The sequence below is a fragment of the Protopterus annectens genome, chromosome 2.part2, assembly GCF_019279795.1.
Source record: "Protopterus annectens isolate FY-2018-M chromosome 2.part2, PAN1.0, whole genome shotgun sequence".
NCBI classification, from domain to species: domain Eukaryota; kingdom Metazoa; phylum Chordata; order Ceratodontiformes; family Protopteridae; genus Protopterus; species Protopterus annectens.
In genome coordinates, this window is record NC_056730.1 from 129346470 (window position 1) to 129369694 (window position 23225).

The 23225-nt window shown below is 37.4% G+C and overlaps 1 protein-coding gene across 2 annotated transcripts in view; it reads right to left on the reverse strand.

Annotated features, from left to right (window-relative positions):
• LOC122795563 (ATP synthase subunit C lysine N-methyltransferase-like) overlaps window positions 1–17885 on the reverse strand; it is an 837305-nt gene extending 819420 nt beyond the window's left edge. For both annotated transcript variants that reach the window (XM_044063804.1, XM_044063803.1), the window contains exon 1: window positions 17783–17885. The gene's annotated coding sequence lies outside the window, so the exon portion shown is untranslated. The remainder of the gene's footprint in view (window positions 1–17782) is intronic.
• Window positions 17886–23225: the final 5340 nt, after the last annotated feature.

The following is a 23225-nucleotide window of genomic DNA, read 5'->3' on the forward strand; positions in this document are numbered from 1 at the left end:
CCACACAAGGGAGAGCTATCTCCTGACCTGGGCAATCACCATCCCACAAGTCCGACCCGCCTCATATATAATGTCATGAGCATCTTGGCATGGGAATAATCATTAAGGACACAGGAAGCCTCCAAATACAGGACCCATCACAGTTTGGTTTTCTCAAGAGCAGGTGATGTCTGCTCAACCTAGTGGAATTTTTCTGAAAAAGTCACCACAGTGATGGATGAAGGGAAGACAGGACACACCACCTGCCTTGACCTGACCAAGGCCTTTGACACTCTACACCACTTGGCATTGGGGATAAGCTTCTCAAATTAGGAATAAATCCCTATATCACACAATAGACTGGAAACCGGCTCACTGATAGGATACAGGAATTCAGGCCACAGCTTCCCATCTCAACTAAAAGAACTGTCATGAGTTGGGTCCCACAAATCTCTGTTCTGTGACTGCTTTTATTTGGCATCGATTTTCTCAGATGTCAAAGCAAACACCAACGGCATATGGCTGACAAAGTTTCTGGACTGCAAGCTGGGAACAGTTAATGAACCCCCCCCCCCCCAAGGATTCGACGATCATTCAGTTGGGCTCATCATAAACAAATAACTGATGACAAATTCGTGGATTAAAACTTAATGCTAAAACTGCATTATTGTGTTTTTTTGTAAAATCGACTACCCCTGCTGTTATCACATTGGCACTGCATTCCTAAGAGTAGACTCAGTAGTCAGGGGTTTGGGAACTATGTTAAGAGTGACTTAGCTTTTAACCAGCTTGTGTCCACTGTTATAAAGAAGTTCTTCTGTATTGTGCAGATTGCAAATAAAAGGATAACATCTAGATACAGACAGGTCATTACTCCACTCAGCTCTCATTAGGCCAATCATTGAGTACATAACCCAGCTTGGTACGTACCTTTCTAGGGACCTGCCGCAACTAGAGCATCCACAGAGGTTCCTTACAAAAAGAATAGTGGGTGTAAGGCACATGACCTACATACTGCCTCAAATCCCTGTTGATACACTCCAGTTCATACACACACTACTGAAAACAGCCCTGCGCCTGGCTTATAAGGCATCCTCAGACCCAACAGTACTGGGCCTACTGCACATCTGAAGTCAAATAGTATTAGGAATACCCAGTCTGCAGACCTCAACCTCTTCTGCAACATAAACAGAATAATCTGGAGGGACAGGTATATATTCCAGAGGATATCACTGGAATGGAACAGATTCCCCATACACATAAAACAAAGCCATTTCATGACCTTATTTAACATTAATTTGGATGGGAAATAGGAAATTTATCCTAGGACTAACCCCATCCTCCTAATGGACAAAGGCAGTGGTTAAATACCCCACCTTTCAGTATGGACCCCTAATACGCTGAATGCATGACCCAAACAAAACAATTCACTAAAAATTTGTTCAAGTACTGAGATATTTTTTCTTGATGTTTCTATTAGTATGAGTTCATTAGGTGATTTTACTACAAAGCTCCATAAAAAAAAAACCTGCAAGAAGAATAATATCTTGCACAAAATGAGCATGCATCCTAGACATATCCCTAGGAACGTATTGAAAGGGCAATGCCTTAGAACTATGACATTGCATAACAGAGATGATCTAGCTGTGGAGGCTTTGCATGAGAAGTCTAAGGAATTCATCAATAGATGTTACTCTTTCACTGAGGTTGCTGAAGTTGTTAATGAGAGGATTTGTTGGCAATATATTTTCTATTTCTAAGGGATGGGTGAGAAGGAATACTCATATGGTGCTTACATATTCAAATGATAGTGGTATTCTTTGTGAAATTGTTAAAAGGAACTGGCGTATTCTTATCACAGATCAACATTTAAAGAAAGTTCTGGGTCCAGAATCACAAGTTTCTTTTTACAATAATCAGTCACTTAAGCATGTTTTGTGTTACATGACCTTCCATAAACCTTCTTTGTCTTGTTCCGATTGGTTAGATATGTTCCTATGCCACTCCTGTAAAGCCTGCAAGTATATATTTGCCACTAGTAGTACTGGACTTTCTGCCCTGAGGATTTTCATACAGACATTGTTTTTTATGCTGACAGCGCCAGCGTTGTTTACTTGGTTCTGTGTCAAGCATGGCACTCTTACTATGTTGACAAAATGAACAGTATGCTGAAAGACAAGATTTTGGATCATGTATGGGATATCAGGAATAAGAGCCTTAGCAAAACATTTTGTGGTGTGGAGTGTAGTGAAGCTCACTGTTTTAAATTTGCTATCCTTGAAATGTTAACTGAGGATCTAAGGGGTGGTGACACTGCGAATAAGATGGAGTGCAGAGAGCTACATTGAATTATTTAACTGCGAGCCAATGTTAAACCTGGTTTAAATTACAGTATTTCTTTAAGGATGATGCTTGGTGAATGTGGCCTACTTCATTGAGCTGACTGGTTCAGCAGTTTTGTTTTATGAATATGCATCAGATGTCACTACTGATGTCATATTTAAAGTATGTGTCTGCTACGTGTGTTTGTATTGGTTGGTTTTTAGATTTGTGTGTGTTGATTGGTGCAGATCTTTTGATAAGGGCTGTAGTCTGCTGTCTTGTATTAAGGTCTGAGGAAGCAGTCTTCCGAGAAAGCGCTTACCTTTTTGTTATTAAAATTCTTGTTTTATTTCTACTTCAGTTTGTTTTCATTATGCTGTTTTTTGCTGCTTGTTGCTGTGGTGGTCAAAGTCTTCTTTTTGAACTAACTAAACTCTGCAGTACTGTTCAGTGTGGAAATGAGTTGCTCCTTGAGTAGTGCGGGACTGTAGAAAATTTTAGAGGTAGTTTTTAATAGGGAAAGTACACCTTCTAGTGATTGCGCCTACATGGGGCAACACTAAATGCCACTACGCAAAACAAATATGAGCCTTATAAAGAAGCAAAAAAAAGAAAAAAGTTTTAAACAAGGTACAGCCACAGAACTAGAAGTACACAATAAATCTCACAGGAGTACACAGTTCAGCAACAAATATGAATTAAATTACAAGACAACGACCAGCAGGATTTAAAATACAAACGGATAGCTTTTATAAGTATGTTTACTTGTGGAAACAGAAGTGTAGAATAATGTAGAAACACAGTCCTCCCACAGCTGCTAATAAAATTGCAAGACTAAGGTCACAGACCAAACATAAAAATGCAAACAGATGGAAGAGAACAGAAAAGTACAAAATATTATTTCCACACGTCACTAATTGCAACTCAAATATTTAAACAGAAATTAAATAAAAAAAGGAAACAGAATTATTTTTTTTGAAAAGCTAGTTATTCACAGTTCCATACTATCCCAAGTCTGGAATAGGCTCTTATACATGTGAAGCAGAGTCCTTCCATAACCCTTTTCAAGTGCATCCTGGACCAGTGAATGAGAAATTGGAAACTCAGCACTATTCTGACTTCTGATGGACAGTGTCAGACATTAAATCATGCCCTAAGGCACAATAACTTAGGGGATACATTTGGGCTACACGGCTAGGTTTACAAAGGTCCCAGTAATCGTTAGCCTAGTAGACACCTCCGAACCTAATGTGTGTATATATGTATGCATGTATTTGTTAAATAGGATAGAGCAGAGAGCTCTCTGGACCACTCAGGCTGAGCCTAGGGTTAGATACAACTCGAGAGAAAAAAAAAGTGAATTCATGCCACAGTGGGTTGGAGAATGAAGCATGCACAGAAACATGAGAAAGGCTGGTGGGCAATATCACTGGCATCAATGGTCACAAACATATGAAGAAGTGAAACCAGAATCCAGTCAGTAAAGCAGACAAGCACACTATCTATACAGTTACATGACATCATACAAATGAATGATTCCTTGTAGTAAATTCTAGTTCTGGGTGTCTAGAGAGACAGGGTGCAGAGGAAGGCGCAAATCTGAGAGGGACTCAAGGTTTGCAGGCTAAGAATACAGGCAAAGTAGGAGAAGAAACAGATGGAAAAGAAGAAGAGCATTCTATGAAGAACAGTAAACCATATGGCTTTGCTTAGTAGCAAACAGTGATGCTGAGGTCTAGGGTAAAGACTGACAAATCGACAAATATTGGTAGAGGCCGACTGTAGGAATTATATTCTTTTAAGAGGAAGAAGCAATCGAGGAGACGATACTGCAGCGGGGCTAGGTGTGTTTCCTTCTTGACTTCTACCCGGATTTCCCTGTACAGAAGTCGGAGATTTCCCAAGCAGAAAAATAGTTTTGATTTGACTGCAATGTAGTTTTCTCAATATGGACCTGAGGGCAGAGTTTCTGATTAAGTCATACATTTTTACATACCAGAAGTGTTTATTGGCTTCAAGAAGAATATATTGGTTGCAAGCTATAGTCCAGTCTATGCTACTGAGACAAGCTTTTACAGAATTCCAAAAATCATTACTTTAGTCTTTTTTGTGTTCAAAATTAATTTATTACTGGTTAACCATGTGGAAACTTGTGAGTTATTTTTCCAGCTAAACTTTAAATTTTTTTGAGACACTGGTCAGGTCTGTACTTTATCATATCAACTATAGAAAATAATTAAGGGAAGGTATGGAAGACTATCTGGTATTTTTTTATATAAATAATAAAGAAATATTAGAGTTTCTAACTGTAAGAAAGTTTTGTTGATCCAGGACAGAAAGTCTCTGTTAATACCTGCATGAGTTAATGAACTGAGAAAGATGGAAAAATTAAATATGTTGAAGGCTATGAAAACTATGCCAGTGAGGTTCTTTTTCATCACATTCAGAGGAATGTCGTCAGAGAGGTTGATTATCATGTTTCGACCTTCCCTAAAGCCAATTTGATGAGGACAGAAAATATTTCATATCTCTGCAGGCATTCAATAAACTGTCGAAGACAATTTTCTCAAGTGTTTTCCCTAATGTGTGAAGAATGGAGATGGGTCTGAGGTCATTACAACAACTGGGATTACACAATTTAGGTGAACTTAATTATCACTTGTTCTCCAGGATCTGCCATGATATTACGAGTTATGCAGGTATTATGAAGGGCCTTTTGGAGAAGCAGAAGGTAATCTTTGCAGGGGGAAATAAAACAAGGGTTCAGACCATATGAACTAATGAGAGCATCCAAGGAGCTTTAGGTGATAAGTTTTTCAGCTTTTTTGTTTTTACAGCCATGAAGAGAGGAGTAAGTGTACCTGACAAGTGGAGGGGAGAGAAGTTATTTGTGAGAATTTTAAGAAATTCTTCATATGAGAGATACTGAAAGACAGCTGGGATGGAATCATCTTCTAAAATGTTATCATAGGGAAGTATATCCTGCGACTTATTAACTAGTTTCTAAAACTATGAGAATTCTAGACAATCTGGAAGTGTTTGGCTCTGTATCCTCTAGTGACCTCTGTTTGTCAAGTTTCTTAGCAGAATGAATTTCTCTTTGCTTATAGAGGAAAGTTATCTTTTCCACTGTAAGTCTCTAAGTTTATATAATGCAATTAACTGCTTGGCAAGCCACTGGTTCTGTCTGGTAAGGAGTGTGACTTTTGCAAAGTGTTGAGTTTAGAGTTGTTGTAGTGGTAATTTAGTTAATGTAACTGCATTAAGTCTTGAGTCATTAATGCTAGTAAGAAAATGCCAATCACTTTTGGCCAAGTGATCATGAAAAGCAGTTATTGTATAAATGTATAACTCCAGGAGGCAGACTATGGAAAACCCAGTATACTTCAGTTCAATTTCAGTTCGAAAAAGTACAACAGCAAAGGCACAAAATCACTAACAGGAATCTTCTTCAGTAAAACCAGTACTGCTTTATTCAGACCACACAAGCGCTTTCACTACTGCTTCTTCAGGTGTATGAATGAAGTCTCACTTACACCTGTTTAAATACTCTAATAAAAGCACATGATCAATCATCTTAAAGAAAAACAGCCTATCTAAAATCTATGATAATTATGATATTATTGATTATGATTGGTATTATGATAATTTTTAGTATACAGTAGTTAAATGTTTTTATTATGTTAAAGTTTTTTATAAGATTTTAGATAGGCTCTTTTTCTTTAAGATGATTGATCATGTGCTTTTATTAGAGTATTTAAACAGGTGTAAGTGAGACTTCATTCATACACCTGAAGAAGCAGTAGTGAAAACGCTTGTGTGGTCTGAATAAAGCAGTACTGGTTTTACTGAAGAAGATTCCTGTTAGTGATTTTGTGCCTTTGCTGTTGTACTTTTTCTAACTGAAATTGAACTGAAGTATACTGGGTTTTCCATAGTCTGCCTCCTGGAGTTATACATTTATACAAGGACTGTCTGTTTTCTATTCTATGAGGAGGTAATTTGTGCTCTATTGGGAATTTTTTCTTTCATGAAAAGCAGTTTTGTTTTTTTCCTCATGTTTTAGGGTGGAATGTGATTATTTTGTGAGTGTAATTGTTGGAAGCGATGAAAAAGTTGAAAGAGTTGATGAAATTATCACTTGGGGAGAATGGATAGGTTAGAGATGTTAAGAAGGATGGTAATAATTACAAGGAGAAGGAGGGTAGGATTCCCTGACAAACTTGTCTCTAGTTGGTTCTTTTACTAGTTGATTGAGTCCATGGTTATCTACATTTACCCAAACTATTTGTGAGAGCCAAGAAGATTAATTTTAAAATCTTCTGCTACCTTTATGATTGGTTGGATACAAAATGTGATTAATAAAGTGGGAATGTTTGAAAATTGCTTGGAGAGTGGAGGGGGGTGTAGGGATAATGGCAAATCTGGCAAAAAAATACCTTGCTGAATTTAAGCTAAATGTGTAACTGTGTAACTGGTATAGGGCAGAGACACTGGTGGATGAGTTCTATGTTATCATGGAAGCTTTAATGCTCTTTTAAAATCAGGAATAGTGCACCCCTATCTTGTCTTTTACGTGGATGAGCACTGAAGTGCTAAGAGAGATTAGAAGTGTTCTGTGATTCAGTTATGGCTACACCATCTGGACATGAAGGACATAGTCAAGTTAAGCTCCCCTAATTTACTTTTGATTATTCCTGTAATGAACAGGTCAAGTTATGAAGGACTGGATGCTAGATAGGTATTCTTTAGGATGGATGCATATGAAAGAAGTAGACTCAGGGTTTGTTTCTAAATAAGTAGAAAATATAAAACTGTGGTCTTTCACACAGTAAATCAGAGAAATGCTGGTCTTACAGGTGTCTAGTTATATTTTTTGAACATTCTGAGTGGTAGGATAGCAGAGAATGACAGAGAAGACAGACAGAGATGGGGTGGAGAGTTTGAGAGCAGCAATGAATTACTCATTTGTAATTTGCCAGTCTTTTGATCTCACAATAAGCATCTTCGCGTAAGTTTGATAAATACTGAAAGTCTAAGTTACCTATGTTTTGGTGGGGTGGGACAAAATGGCCCCCTCACAGTGGAACAGGCCATTACAGAGTTGCTGTACCTCGGGGTAAGGTGCTATATTCACTCTTTAGGCAAACTGGTAACAGTGCAACACGACCCTACTTACCCCATGTCATATACTCTCTGCTACTTAACGAAGCTCATTAATAAGCTGTCCACACTGGGTGTGCCATCAACTCTTTGCAATTGGGTCTTGGATTTTTTAACAGGCAGACTGCAGTCAGTCAGAATAGGGAATAACATCTCTAAAACAATAATAATAAATACAGGAACTTCACAAGGCTGTGTGCTGAGTCCACTGCAGTACTCTCCCTTCACTTATTATTGTGTTACTTCTTAATGTGACACCAGTATTGTCAAACCTGCGGATGATACAACAGTCATTTGTCTGATCTTCAGGAGTGATGAGTCAGCGTACAGGAGGAAAATGGAGACCCTTGTGATGTGGTGTTGGAACAGTAATCTCTTTCTTGATACCAGCAAAATGAAAAAGATGATCATCAATACACAGAACAATAGAGGGCAGTACTTACCATTATATACTTGTGAGTCTGAGGTAGAAAGCATGGCTAATTTCAAATTCGTCAGTATTAACATCTCTGAGGACCTTACCTGTCCTTATAACATCACAGACCTTGTAGGGAAAAGCAGGCAAGAAGAATGGAAGTTTGCAATGCCCAGCACCATCCTCAGCAACTTCTACAGATGTACAACTGAGAGCATTCTCTCCCACTCTATTACAGTATGGTTGAGGAACAGTACAACATGGGATCGCAAGGCTCTGCAGCGAGTCATAAAAAAAGTGTGTAAAACATCACTGGAGTAATACGCCCTGCATTGGAGGGCATCTACACCAAAAGTGTCTTTTTAGGAGGGCTCAAAACATTATCATGGATAATACCCACCCACAACACAAACTAACGGATTATGCTGCTACCGTCACGGATGTGTTATAAGAGCATGGCGGCCAGAACAACCAGACTGAAAGACAGTTTTAAACCTCAAGCTTAGACTGTTAAATAAAACTCACAAACTACCTCTCCCTCCAGTATAACAGACTGTCACATGGGAGAAACAAACTTTTTTATCACTAATGTGCTCATCTGCATAGTTATATGTATTTACTGATATTGGTATTTATATTATTGCCTATTTGTTGTCTTATATTACTATTCCTTGTTAATTGTTGTTGTTTTTATATGCTACTGGAGGATTTGCAGAATAAGAATTTCATTGTGCTTTGTGACACTGTCTCTAGTACATATGGCAATAAAGTTAAATTGAATCTTAAGCCTCATACCAGCTCACAAACTCACTTACAAGGTTCTAACCGGTGTCCAAATTTGGGTTTTGTATTAGAACATTACCCCCACCAGATGCACAGTAGCATGGACTGTCCAAACCCCGCCTAGCACTTTGCTCATGATGTTTATTTTGAAAAGTGCTTTGAATAAACATGGGAAAAACATCCTCAGAAAGATGACTATGCTAAACATTGTAATTATTTCAATACAAAGCCTTTTCTCCCTTATTTGCTGGTACCGTAAATGAAGAAAACAGACTGATACTGGATCTACTGCAATAACACCTCGGCTCAGACAGTGAAAATCTGTTTATTGCCAAAAAACAAACACGAAAGTATCCACAACAGACAGGTTAAGCGCTTTCATCTGACTAGCAGACTTCATCAGAACAAAGATAATTGATGCTGGGTTCTTTAAATACCAAAATTGGCGCCAAAACTGCATCACACAAAAAATTTTTCTTAAAGAAATATATACTTATTAACTTCACTACCGCTTCCAAAATACAAATAAATACATAAACATGTTTGCATATAAAAACATCTATATATAAAAAAGTATGGCATAAAATGAACATAAAATGATCATGAATACGTATACATATCCCTAATAATAAATACCCCTAAAAAATGATAATATATATATATATATATATATATATATATATATATATATATATATATATATATGTATGTAAGGCATATGTTTATAACTATAAAAACTCATATATATATATATATATATATATATATATATATATATATATATATGTCTATTGAGACAACCCTGACTATTAAGACATAATTAGATATGGTTTGATGCTAATTGAATCATTAATGCCTGGGTATCTGGTGGCATCAGTAAACATCTGCCACCTGCTCTCCTTCATAGCCAATAGGGCTTTAGTATTCCCTCCATATGGTGAGATGCCCACCATATCGATGATTGCAAATTTAAAATGATGGGTATCTCCGCTATGATGTATGTGTCGATATAAAGCATTCTTTTTATCCTTAGTTCTAATACAATATTGATGATCATAAATACGTCGTTTAAACTGTCTCTCAGTCTTCCCTATGTAAAATGCGTTGCATTCTACACAGGTAGCCAAGTAAACCACGAACTTGGTATTACAATTTCCACCCCTACTATATATATACGTCCTATTTAAATTGTCTAACTTGCAACCCTCAGCCTCATTGATACAATGGCATTGATTACAGGCTCCGCATTTTTTGGTTCATGAGGTTCCCCTATTCTTATCAATACTATTGGATTCCAATAACTTCTTGATGTTAAATCCAGTCTTATAAACAATCTTGGGATGTATACCTAATATCTTTGTTATAGCATCATCCCTTATGACCAAATTCCAAAGTTCTCTAATAATAACTTCAATATTGTGAACTACTGGTGAATACATTAATACACAAACCATGTGACTTGGTTCGGCCTTCAAGTTCCTTACTTGTGATGTGACCACGCTACCTGAATTCCCTAATAAGGGCATATACTTTTTACCCCACTCACCAATGACATAATTAACTACACCATTCAAAAGGGTTTCAGGGTACCCCCCAACAATAAACATTGACTTTATGAAATCCACTTCTTTTAACATAATTCCTCTAGTGGATGACATACGGGCAGCCCTAATACACTGCCCTTTGAAAATATTTTTGAACACATGTGGGGGATGATTACTACTATACTCCATGTAGTCATTGGAGAAGGTCTCCTTCCTATATACACTAGATATAAATCCATCTTCCCCATGACTAATATATGTGTCCAAATATGCTATTCCACTTGCATTAATGGAATGAGTAAGTTTAAGAAAATCAGTTGTGTTGTTTATGTAACTGATAAATTCAGTAACCATTTCGACAGGCCCATTCCATAACACAAAGAGGTCATCCAAAAACCTTGTATAATAAACTATATACTGGAAAAATTCCAATTTGAACAAATATTCAGATTCCCATTCCAGCATAACTAGGTTAGCGAATATGGGAGCACAAGATACTCCCATAGCCACACCCCTAGTTTGCCTAAAAAACTCATTTTCAAAATGGATGTAATTATGATCAAGTACTAAATATCTGTAATGAGGCAAATTTTATCCCATTCAAAACTGGAGTGTTTCCTTAAACTGCTGCTGAAATACTCTAGCCCCAAATCTATGGGAATACATGAGAATAAATCAACAACATCGATAGTAATAAAAATAAGGTTACTACTCCATATTTGTGAGGTCAACTGCCCTAAGAACATCCAAGAATCCTTTATAAGGTGTGGAATATTGTTGTATACAGGCTTGACCCATTTGTCAATGGCAACTCCCAACGGGAAGGTTTTGGATTTGCTCCCTGAAATTATAGGTCTGAAGGGGGGGGTGTTAAATTTTTATGTATTTTGGGAATTCCAACAATCATGGCTAAAATTGGGAATTCCACCTTTAAAAATTGATAGGTCTCAATAGTAATCCTATTATCTAACAAATATTCTTCTAATGCCAGATCAATACGCTTGTAGCCAATGTTGATTTCGTTAAGAGAAATTGCATCATAATTTCCAGATTGGTACAGGATATTATAAATTTCATTAATATAACCCATTTTGCTAAATAACACAATCCCTCCCCCTTTATCAGGTTTCATTAACCTTACCTCATTTTATTCACAAATTTCAGTAAACAATTACGTTCATCTACTGTTAGATTGGCCTGAATACCAGTTTCTATACCTTTATCAGTCCTATATGTTTTATTAAATCTATAAATGTCGTTACAAACCATTTTTTCAAAATTCGCCATCATCATATTACTTTGGGGTATATACGTACTCTTCTTTTTAAGATCTTTAGGGACCAAATTAATACTATCAGTGTTATTTTGTCGAAACTGAATAGCTAAATTTAGCCTCCTACAAAATAATTTCACTTCTAAAATGGTATCCACTAAATTAAAACTTAATGTGGGAATAAATTTCATACCTTTCGAAAACACCCTAAAAAATTCATCAGATATATCAAGACTAGTATAATTGAACACATTAAATCCTTTTTTGGTGTATATAATATTGTTTCCAATACTACCCTGTATTCCACTTGTATCAACTAAAACATCTTGACAATTATCTGTACCCCCTAATTCATTACTTTGTTCATTACCCAAATTAGTGGCATAATCTGTACTAAAACCATGTAGTCCATTGTCCGAAATTATGGTGATGGTGTCATATACACATGCTTCATCCTTTGACCTATTTATCTCATTCTCCTGTTCCCTTGTGCACATGTATTTTTTGGTGGGGGATAAAACCTGCCCCCTTGAAAATTCGAGTCCCTAACTATATTTCTATGTTCATTTCTAAAATGCCTATCCTCATCCTCTATCTGATGATTCTTGGGCCAAATATATGCCCTGTAATTAGCATATTGTTCAACATCACGAATAATTTTCCTATTTTTCCTATCATAAATATTAGCAGCTTTGCGATCGGCTGCTGTAAACTGCTTGTCATACAAATCTTTCCACTGGCTGAACATATCATTATTAATAATTTCAAAATTTAATTTGTCCACTTCTTGTACTAATCGAGACAGTTTTTCATCATTTTTCTTCACCAACAATCTAATATAACTAAATCCAAAACTGTCAAACAAATTATTAAACTCCACTATATTGTCATTATTCAACTCCAGCCCCATCGGTACTTTGAAAAATCTAATACCTTTAGGAACAATCTGTAATGCAATACATTTACTAAAATAAGCATTTTCAATCTTTAAATTTTTGATAGCTATTAATTTTTTGCCCAAGGTATATATTGTATCCTTAACAGTTGCTTTGGTACCACTTATATACTGTTCATTAATATGACACGCATCATAGTTATCATGCTTATCAAAGTCATAATCGTCGTTCAAAAATCGATCCAAATAACCATTCATCTCATCACCATTTGGTTTATCCATGCCATTAGTCTTAAACTTTTTTAATATATTGTTGTGACCTCCTTTATTAATATTGGGGCTAGAGTATTTGGTTAATAAATCAGTACCTTTAATTTTGTCTCCTTGAGTCCTAGCAATAGCTGAGTAAGTTTTGACGGGCAGCAGACGCTTGGGGCGAGCCCCAATCCGCTCTGCCTCATCACGCACATGAAAAAGACTGAAGTCAAAGGCAAAATCATCCGTTGAAGGATTACTGATGTTTAAATCCTTATTGCGACTGTAAAAACTTTCATGTGGTGACAAAATACCGTCATCTGCACGATTCCCTTGACCATTCGGTATTTCTATCTGGGTACTAACATCCACACAAATAGTGTCCGCCTCTTTACCAACACGGAGGACGTCCCCACCAGCTGACGTAGATTGTAGTTTGTCCCTAGTGATCGCATGACCATTCGAATTTGAGGCAGAAAAGGTACACCCCACAAGTTCTAGCAACCGAGTCACTTCTTCTTTTAATGCTGTAATCTCCAAACGAATTTTGGCAATTTCCACCTTGTCCGATAAAGCCTGAGAATCCTCGTTGTTGATATCCATATCAGACATGACCACTGCTCCACACCAATAGCAACACCGTAAATGAAGAAGACAGTCTGATACTGGATCTACTGCAATAACACCTCGGCTCGGACAGTGAAAATCTGTTTATTGCCAAAAAACAAACACGAAAGTATCCACAACAGACAGGTTAAGCGCTTTCATCTGACTAGCAGACTTCATCAGAACAAAGATAATTATTATTATTATTAGGGATATATACGTATTCATCATCATTTTATGTTCATTTTATGCCATACTTTTTTATATATAGATTTTTTATATATATAGATGTTTTTATATGCAAACATGTTTATGTATTTATTTGTAGTTTGGAAGCATTAGTGAAGTTAATAAGTATATATTTCTTTAAGAAAAATTTTTTGTGTGATACAGTTTTGGCGCCAATTTTGGTATTTAAAGAACCCAGCATCAATTATCTTTGTTCTGATGAAGTCTGCTAGTCAGATGAAAGCGCTTAACCTGTCTGTTGTGGATACTTTCATGTTTGTTTTTTGGCAATAAACAGATTTTCACTGTCCGAGCCGAGGTGTTATTGCAGTAGATCCAGTATCAGACTGGCCACACCTTATAAAGGATTCTTGGATGTTCTTAGGGCAGTTGACTTCACAAATATGGAGTAGTAACCTTATTTTTATTACTATCGATGTTGCTGATTTATTCTCGTGCATTCCCAGAGATTTGCGGCTAGAGTATTTCAGCAGCAGTTTAAGGAAACACTCCAGTTTTGAATGGGATAAAATTTGCCTCATTACAGATATGATGGGGTTAGTACCTGATCATAATTACATCCATTTTGAAAATGAGTTTTTTAGGCAAACTAGGGGTGTGGCTATGGGAGCATCTTGTGCTCCCATATTCGCTAACCTAATTATGCTGGAATGGGAATCTGAATATTTGTTCAAATCGGAATTTTCCAGTATATAGTTTATTATACAAGGTTTTTGGATGACCTCTTTGTGTTATGGAATGGGCCTGTCGAAATGGTTACTGAAGTTATCAGTTACATAAACAACACAACTGATTTTCTTAAATTTACTCATTCCATTAATGCCAGTGGAATAGCATATTTTGGCACATATATTAGTCATGGGGAAGATGGATTTATATCTAATATATATAGGAAGGAGACCTTCTCCAATGACTACTTGGAGTATAGTAGTAATCACCCCCCACATGTGTTCAAAAATATTTTCAAAGGGCAGTGTATTAGGGCTGCCCGTATGTCATCCACTAGAGGAATTATGTTAAAAGAAGTGGATTTCATAAAGTCAATGTTTATTGTTAGGGGGTACCCTGAAACTCCTTTGAATGATGTAGTTAATTATGTCATTAGTGTGTGGGGTAAAAAGTATGTGCCCTTATTAGGGAATTCAGGTAGCGTGGTCACATCACAAGTAAGGAACTTGAAGGCCGAACCAAGTCACATGGTTTGTGTATTAATGTATTCACCAGTAGTTCACAATATTGAAGTTATTATTAGAGAACATTGGAATTTTGTCATAAGGGATGATGCTATAACAAAGATATTAGGAATACATCCCAAGATTGTTTATAAGACTGGATTTAACATCAAGAAGTTATTGGAATCCAATAGTATTGATAAGAATAGGGAAACCTCACGAACCAAAAAATGTGGAGCCTGTAACCAATGCCATTGTATCAATGAGGCTGAGGGTTGCAAGTTAGACAATTTAAATAGGACGTATATATATATATATATATATATATATATATATATATATAGTAGGGGTGGAAATTGTAATACCAAGTTCGTGGTTTACTTGGCTACCTGTGTAGAATGCAATGCATTCTACATAGGGAAGACTGAGAGACAGTTTAAACGACATATTTATGATCATCAATATTGTATTAGAACTAAGGATAAAAAGAATGCTTTATATCGACACATACATCATAGCGGAGATACCCATCATTTTAAATTTGCAATCATCGATATGGTGGGCATCTCACCATATGGAGGGAATACTAAAGCCCTATTGGCTATGAAGGAGAGCAGGTGGCAGATGTTTACTGATGCCACCAGATACCCAGGTATTAATGATTCAATTAGCATCAAACCATATCTAATTATGTCTTAATAGTCAGGGTTGTCTCAATAGACGACATATATATATATATATATATATATATATATATATATGAGTTTTTATAGTTATAAACATATGCTTTACATACATATATATATATATATATATATATATATATATATATATATATATTTTATCATTTTTAGGGGTATATATTATTAGGGATATATATATACGTATTCATGATCATTTTATGTTCATTTTATGCCATACTTTTTTATATATACATGTTTTTTATATATAGATATTTTTATATGCAAACATGTTTATGTATTTATTTGTAGTTTGGAAGCGTTAGTGAAGTTAATAAGTATATATTTCTTTAAGAAAAATTTTTTGTGTGATGCAGTTTTGACACCAATTTTGGTATTTAAAGAACCCAGCATCAATTATCTTTGTTCTGATGAAGTCTGCTAGTCAGATGAAAGCGCTTAACCTATCTGTTGTGGATACTTTCGTGTTTGTTTTTTGGCAATAAACAGATTTTCACTGTCCGAGCCGAGGTGTTATTGCAGTAGATCCAGTATCAGACTGTTTTCTTCATTTACGGTGTTGCTTATTTGCTGGTACCAGGATTTCCAACTTGCAGTGATCAAAAGCTTCGATAAATTACATCTTACACTACATAATTTGGCAGAACATGTATTTACAAATGGTGTACCGATGCAAACAGATTTACCTACTCAACACAGAATATGCTGCACTTATACAAAATTATTACACTATTACCCTGAGAATTACAATTCTTTAAAGCTGAGAGGTGAGAACACATAATATGCTGCAGGTATAAAAACTATTACACAGACTTAAAATTCGTATTCTGTAAAGGTGCAGGGGGCGACCTTTCAGGGAGGTCTTTTTATTGCATTTACTGTATGTATTTATTGTCCCACTGCCTCAGAATATTGCATGTTGCTTTATCTCCAGAAAAATGCTTAAAGAAAGGTGTGGGGTGCTGCAAAAGCAATTACTGCACAACATTAAACCAAAGAAAAGTGGTGGGGGAGGCACAGGTTATGCCATATGGGCATGGACTGCAAAACGGGAACTTGTGGATACTGCGTACATAACTGCCCTTCTGACCAGCTTCTTACCCTACAACACAGTATGTGGTTAAATACAAACTGATAAAGCAAGTCAGACACCGAGGACATGCGGTGCTTATAAATGTAGAAAATAAGGGTAACTTTATTTAATCTCTGTTTTACATGTTGTTTGTTGTTCTTCTTTCGGCTTTTCCCGGGTAGGGGTTGCCACAGCGGAACTCTGGTCCGCTAATGATTGGCAGTAGATTTTTACAGTGCTGAGGTGCCAGCTCGATGCTCAACCTTCAACGAAGGCACACTCATTCTACGCATGTCCTTCAGATGCCACTCGACCACGGGGAGGACATGCAGACTCCACACAGAAGGCGCTCCAGTCAAGAATTGAACGGGAGAACCTCTTGCTGGGAGGTAACAACGCTACCGCGGCTTAATCTCTGTGTACTAAAAGCTATAGTAACTCTAATTAAAGATAATATAAAAAGCATGAAGCCTGTATTTAAAAACGGCCAGAGAATGAATATTCACAATAGTTATTCGCCATCTCATTGTATAATCTGCATGGCTTGTCACTCAGCTCTGTCAATTGTGTAGGACACGCCCATTCCTGCGCGAAAACCGCGATGGGGTAATATTCTAATACAAAGCCCGAATTTGTGTAACTAGTGCTGCTTCAGACACACGAAGTTACGTACTGTCACAACCGCACTTGTTACTTCCTTAATAACTGTCAATCTAAACTCTAATATAGAAAGGTACACACAAAGTACAGGGTAGAGATACAAGTCGCTTGTATATTTAAGGTGACAGACCACCAAGATAATAATAATAATAAACTACACAGTATAATGTACATACACATACAAGCCACAAAGTTTTAAGTGGCGCCCCTTCACAGTCAGTACTCTGGAACAAAGTTAATTAACATTCAGCTAGCCTGGTAACGAACATGTGACATGCTAATGGTGTTGCACACGTTCAAGTGTTTACAACTATCGACATGTACCGCAGAACTCAGTGGAACCGCATTAAACTAAAATAATTTAAAAATAGCAAACACGATTCTAAAAATGCTGACCAAAGACAGTCTCCAGCACTAGTTTATCAGGTCTAACAACAAGAAACATACTGCATTGTTTTCTGTAAAACCTATAGTTAACTCCACATCAATTTGTGACAGTAATTTGCAGTGCTTGGCCACTGGTATATTAACAGGAAAGAAAACACAAGAATTAATAAGGTGTAACGTGGATAGTGTTTAACTGCCCCGCCCCCCATGTGCGATCTCATGTCAAAACAAGAAAGAAACCTGCTGTTAATAGTATCACCCAGGCCTAACAACAAATAATTTTTAATTTGGTTACGTTGAACCTACCTGCACACTCCTTTCACATAGAAAACATGCTTCATGTCAACTATTTCACTCAGGCCACTAACGTGTATTATACAGAAGTAAACATTCCCACCCACATTGTGAAACATTATTTCACGTGGGGGTTTACGCTGTACTTCCGTTACTGTTTAACACAAGGGCGTTATTAGCACCTGACTTCTGCGTGTACTAGTATGAGACTACAAAGAAGCTAGCAGAGTGTAAAAGCTGTATAATAGGATCAAACCTGGGGTGCGAGTGAATTACTACAATATACTTTAGGAAAGCAGTACTAAACGCGCGCGACCTTGCTTAGGTGCACTACTCGAGTACGAGTGTACCATAATGCTATGTTAGATTGTGGTAACTCGTATCAGCTTCTATTGTGCTTTGTGATAAAAAAAGCCAACCGCTTTACAGAATAGGTGGAATTTAAACGAGGAATTGTTTACAGTTCTGTGATGGGGGGGCTTATACCCCCACTACCACTGATTTTTCAGAATATCACTTACTTTAACTCTGATCCTCGTAAAATGTGTGGTTTTCTGGTAATCACTAGATAATGATAAGCATTTGAGATTCACCCCCAGAAAATGCATACTAATGCAAAACCTGCTATTCCAGCAACTTTCTAAGCGTCTTGTCCCTAGGGTTACCACCTGTACCACTTTGCGAGGGACAGTCCCTCTTTGGGCAGTTGTGTCCTGCAAAAAATTTGTAAAAATGGCAAATGTCCTGAGATTTTAGGACAAAATTATTTCCTATAGTTTATGTAATAGTTGCATAAAACAGTTATTCTGTATCTGAACCACCTAAATGTTATAAGAAACAGAATAAGCAACTAAAACATTACAAGAATAAGCTTTTATCTAGGCAAAAAAGTGAAGTTCTGTTCTTCGTACTGGCTGGGTGTATGTGTCGGCCTGCAAAAATCTGTCATATGTCCCACTTTGGTCATTTGAAAAGGTGGCAACCCTACTTGTCCCTCAGTTATTTTTGTCATTGTCCGTCATTCTTGTAGTAAGAGGCTGAGAGCCATGTTAGAAGCAATAGCGTACACATCACAGGGTAAAACTGCTGTAGCTTTTACTTCCCCGAACCCCTTTCGTATATTTCTGAACAATCAGCTATGACATATCCAAGTTATTACTGATGAGTATCTCCATGACAGATTTATTAAAATATTCTCCAACCCATGTACAGCTGTAGCAACATGATTTTAATTTCATCATGAGTGACAAGCAAATCCTTTCCTCCCTTCATTTCCACTTAAACCTAATTAATAATTTGCCCTCACATTTTACTGCCACTGTATTCCTTGTAGTTCCAGACTCAGTAGTGCAGAGACCAGCCCAGTTTTAACAACTGGCCACGAATTTTTGATCAGTTCCTATCTGCCATAATATCTCTTTCAAGACCTTTAAGGACATGCACAGTAATGTCACTTCAAAAAGACGAAAATAGCCACGTCCAACATTGTCAGAATTTGCCTGCAATTGCTTAAAATCTGTTCAACTTGATTTCATTAAATTCCTGTAGTACCTAACTACCATATATGACTGCTTTACAGAAAACCCAGATTCAGACTCTGCTTTGATGTTACAGATAATGTCCAATGTCGCAAAGAATGAATGCCTCATGCTCTGCAAATCCTTCAAAACAGGACAGGCACGTAACATGAACCATAAACAAAAGCTATAATAAATGTGTTGTCCGGTAAGTTTTATACAGCTTGGACCTCCATCTACTTAACCACGGAATGACTTTCTATCATCATAATCAGCCAAACTTTTTCCCATTTTCTGCATGAGGTAGGGGTATCGTGTTAACTGTCACCATCTCTCTCAAGTTCAGTGCTACACTCCTGCCTTCTTGGACACTCATACATGACTGTCACAGATCTTGAATGTCCTCGTTTCCTCTTACCTTCTTCCTGTCTCTCTCAAATCTTTACCAGATTGTCGTCTGCTTTTATTCACATGTCCAAACTATCGTAATCTGTTCTCTTTGATTTTTTTCTGCAATTGGAGCTACTTTGACTTATGCTCTTATGTCCTCATTTCTTCATCTGTTCCACAGTGTGCATCCTACCACCCTTCTCAGGCACTTAATTTTCATCACCTCTAGCTTCCACATCTCCTCTGTCTTTACTGCCCAGGTTTCTGTACCATACAGTAGTACTGGTTGCATCACTGTCTTTTACACCTTAGTTTTCAGCTTCTGTGGCACTCTTCTGGCATAGACTACACTTACAACTCTATGCCAGTTGGCTGCAGCTTCTCTGGTTCTAGCTTTGACCTCTTCATTCAGACCTCCCTTCTCTTCAACCACCCCTCCCAGATACTTGAAGCTATTAACCTGTTCCACTATCTTTTCTTCTGTCTCAATGCTTAGCTTCTTCTGATTTCCCCAATTTGCTGTCATTACCACTGCTTATTTTTGCCTAGTTTCATCCCATGTGCCTTCAAGTTTACATTCCATTCCCATATCCTTTGCTAAAGTTCTTGCTCAGATTCTGCCTGTAATGCCACATCATATGCATACAACAACTTTACTGATCTGTCCCCACCGACTTTGCTAATGTAGTCCATCACCAGTATGAACAGCAGTGGGCTCAGAGCTAAACAATGGTGCACACTCACTCCCACTGTGAACCCCCCTGTGAGACTGAACACCATTAGTACTTGAGTCAATGGGTCCTTCTACATAGTCTGCACTAATTCTACCACTGTTTCTGGGACTTCAAACCACCACAGTCCTGCTCAAATCAGCTTTCTCCAAGTCTAGGAATGCCCAGTTGGACTCTTTCCTCATCACTAGCTTCTTCTCAACTATCTGTCTCACTACAAACATTGCGCCAGTTATGCTGCATTCTGATCTGAAGCTGAACTGCTCATCTCCCATCTTACATTTCTACTACTCTGCATATCCATTTACCATTCACCCTCTGCAGAACTTTCATGCAGTGTGACAGGAGTTTGATGCCTCTGTAGTGCCTACAGTTGTGGATTTCCCCTTTGTTCTTGTACACTGGCATGAGTATGTATGCTTATTCTCCAGTCATATGGGATATGCCTTTCTCTCCACACTGCTATGAGCACCCTCAGGAGACATTTCTCCCCATCTCATCAAGCATCTTTATCATATCTGCTGTGACCTCATCGGAGCCTGCTGCTTTCCCTGATTTAAATTTCCTTAGTGCTATTCTTACTTCTTCTAGGGTGGGCTCATCTTCATCTTTCATTGTATGCAGTGTCTGGGGCTAAAGTACTTTCTATGCTGCCTCTTTACTTAAAGGCAGGCAATGCTGTCACTTGTGAAATGAATGTGATGTATACTTCAGGGTATCTTATTTTTATTGCTGCATTATTGATTTGAAAACTGCTTTAAATTAGTAAATCTTATGAGTGTTGACACATCAGCATGATACAATAAGGGTTGCTTTGATGATACACCAAAGCCTGCCCATGCACCTGCATGCGCTCACTCTTCAAATGCGTTCCACCATTTATTAAATATAACCATACTTCATATCAATTTACCTCAAAGAGCTTCCTTGGTATAACCTATTATCCCACATTTAACTTATTGCCTGTTCGATGCCCCTGCACTGGCCCAGTAATCAAGGAGCCTCAATCCTTACCACTGGCAGCAGTGGGGAATGTACACACTGGGAGGATGACAAGTACACGCAAAGTAAAGTGCAATTTCCTTTAAGAGCTCGCAGAGATCACAGTCAGTTTGGAGTTGGTTTCTCCCTCTTTCTCCAGATCCCCAATAAGATTCCCCACTGGCACAGCTATAGGGTTGAGATCTCAGCTGAGTGGCCAAACCAAGATCTCCAGTACCCTCTCTGTCCAACCAGTGCTTCATGTCCCTGACCAAGTAGCTGACACACACACACTCTTTGAGATGCGATTTATATACAAACACACACACTTACACATACCTGGGGAATGCTGGCACAGGTTTACTAGCTATGCCCCCTTCTGCCCAGACTGTAAGGTAGTTACGACTACCATCAGCCAACTCTTATCAGCTACTTTAAGGCCCTTAACAAAGTGTATCCAATCTTACTGTGTAATGTTACTGTCAATCCAAATGGTAGTCTGACGAAGAGCAAGGATATTTAGGAGTGTCCTGTACAGTGTCACCATATAGATATACAAGTACTCTAAGAGCTTAAATATCTTTAAACAGACCAGCCACAATTAAAAGGTTTAAATATATTTAAAAATAAATAATAAAAGAACAAGACAATAGTCAGTAAGTAGCCAGTTACATCAGAGTTCAAAATCACAAGAAATATTTAAAATAACATTGCAAGACAGTTTCAAATAAATAAAGAAAACATCTAAGCTACACATTACTATATTCCTATCTGAATCTAAATCAGTTACTGTGCCCTAAAAACTTACAGCAAGGCAAGTGCAGAGGTGAGTGGATGTTTCCAGCTGATGTTAGGTCAAACACAAAATTCAAAATGCCCAGTCTCTCTCTGAGAGAGTTCTTAAATTGATATGAAATATTACTGTTGGGCTAGCTTGGATGACATCACGTTTTGTCACCTGACTTCAGTTTTCAAGGTAAACCCCCCTTTGTCAGAAACTAACACAATTTTAGGATCTCCCTGTGAAAAATGCATATCTCTCAGATGTTTGCAGATCCTGGAAGTCATAAAACAATAAAACACTTCTACATCTTAAACCTAATAATTACTTCTCTATCAAGACAATACAAAAAAAAAACCTTCTATTTCTAGACATTGTGTCTGCTACTGCACTGAAACTGAGAGATAACATCTTTTTTGTTACATGGTTGTGAAACAATTTAATTTCACCTATTTTTCTCTGAATTTTTCAAGTTAACATACTGTGTTCCAGTTTCCATTAACCTTATACATCTAAACAGTCACAATAGTGAAGGTACAGTCCTGTTCTATTCCAATGGGGCATGCTGTGGTTACATTTTTAGCTCAGTACTTTACACACACTTCTGTATAAGTCATATCAATATTCCCAAATGACACAGAATTATTTACAAAATTCCAGATAGCTGGGCTGGCAATATTTCCCTTTGTCACACCCCCTCCCAAAAAAAAAACTCAAGCTAGTTTTTCAAGTGACCCTTGAGAAACATTGCTTGAGAGATCTTGGAATACCTTACCCTATTCCCTGTCTTGAGAGCCAGACTGTGTTGGCATTGATAACCCCACTACCATGCTGGACTATCATATCATATGCTTACAACCCTAGGCTCTACCTTAGTAACTTGGGATTTTGTTAGCTGGCAACATGTAGCCATGCTAAGGTATTGTTGTCTGTAAATACAGTGAATTTCCATACATACAGATAAGGCTGAAGTTTCTGCAGTGCCCACACTATGGCTAGACATTACTTTTCTACAGCTGCATAACATTCCTCCCTGGGTTGGAACCTACAACTGA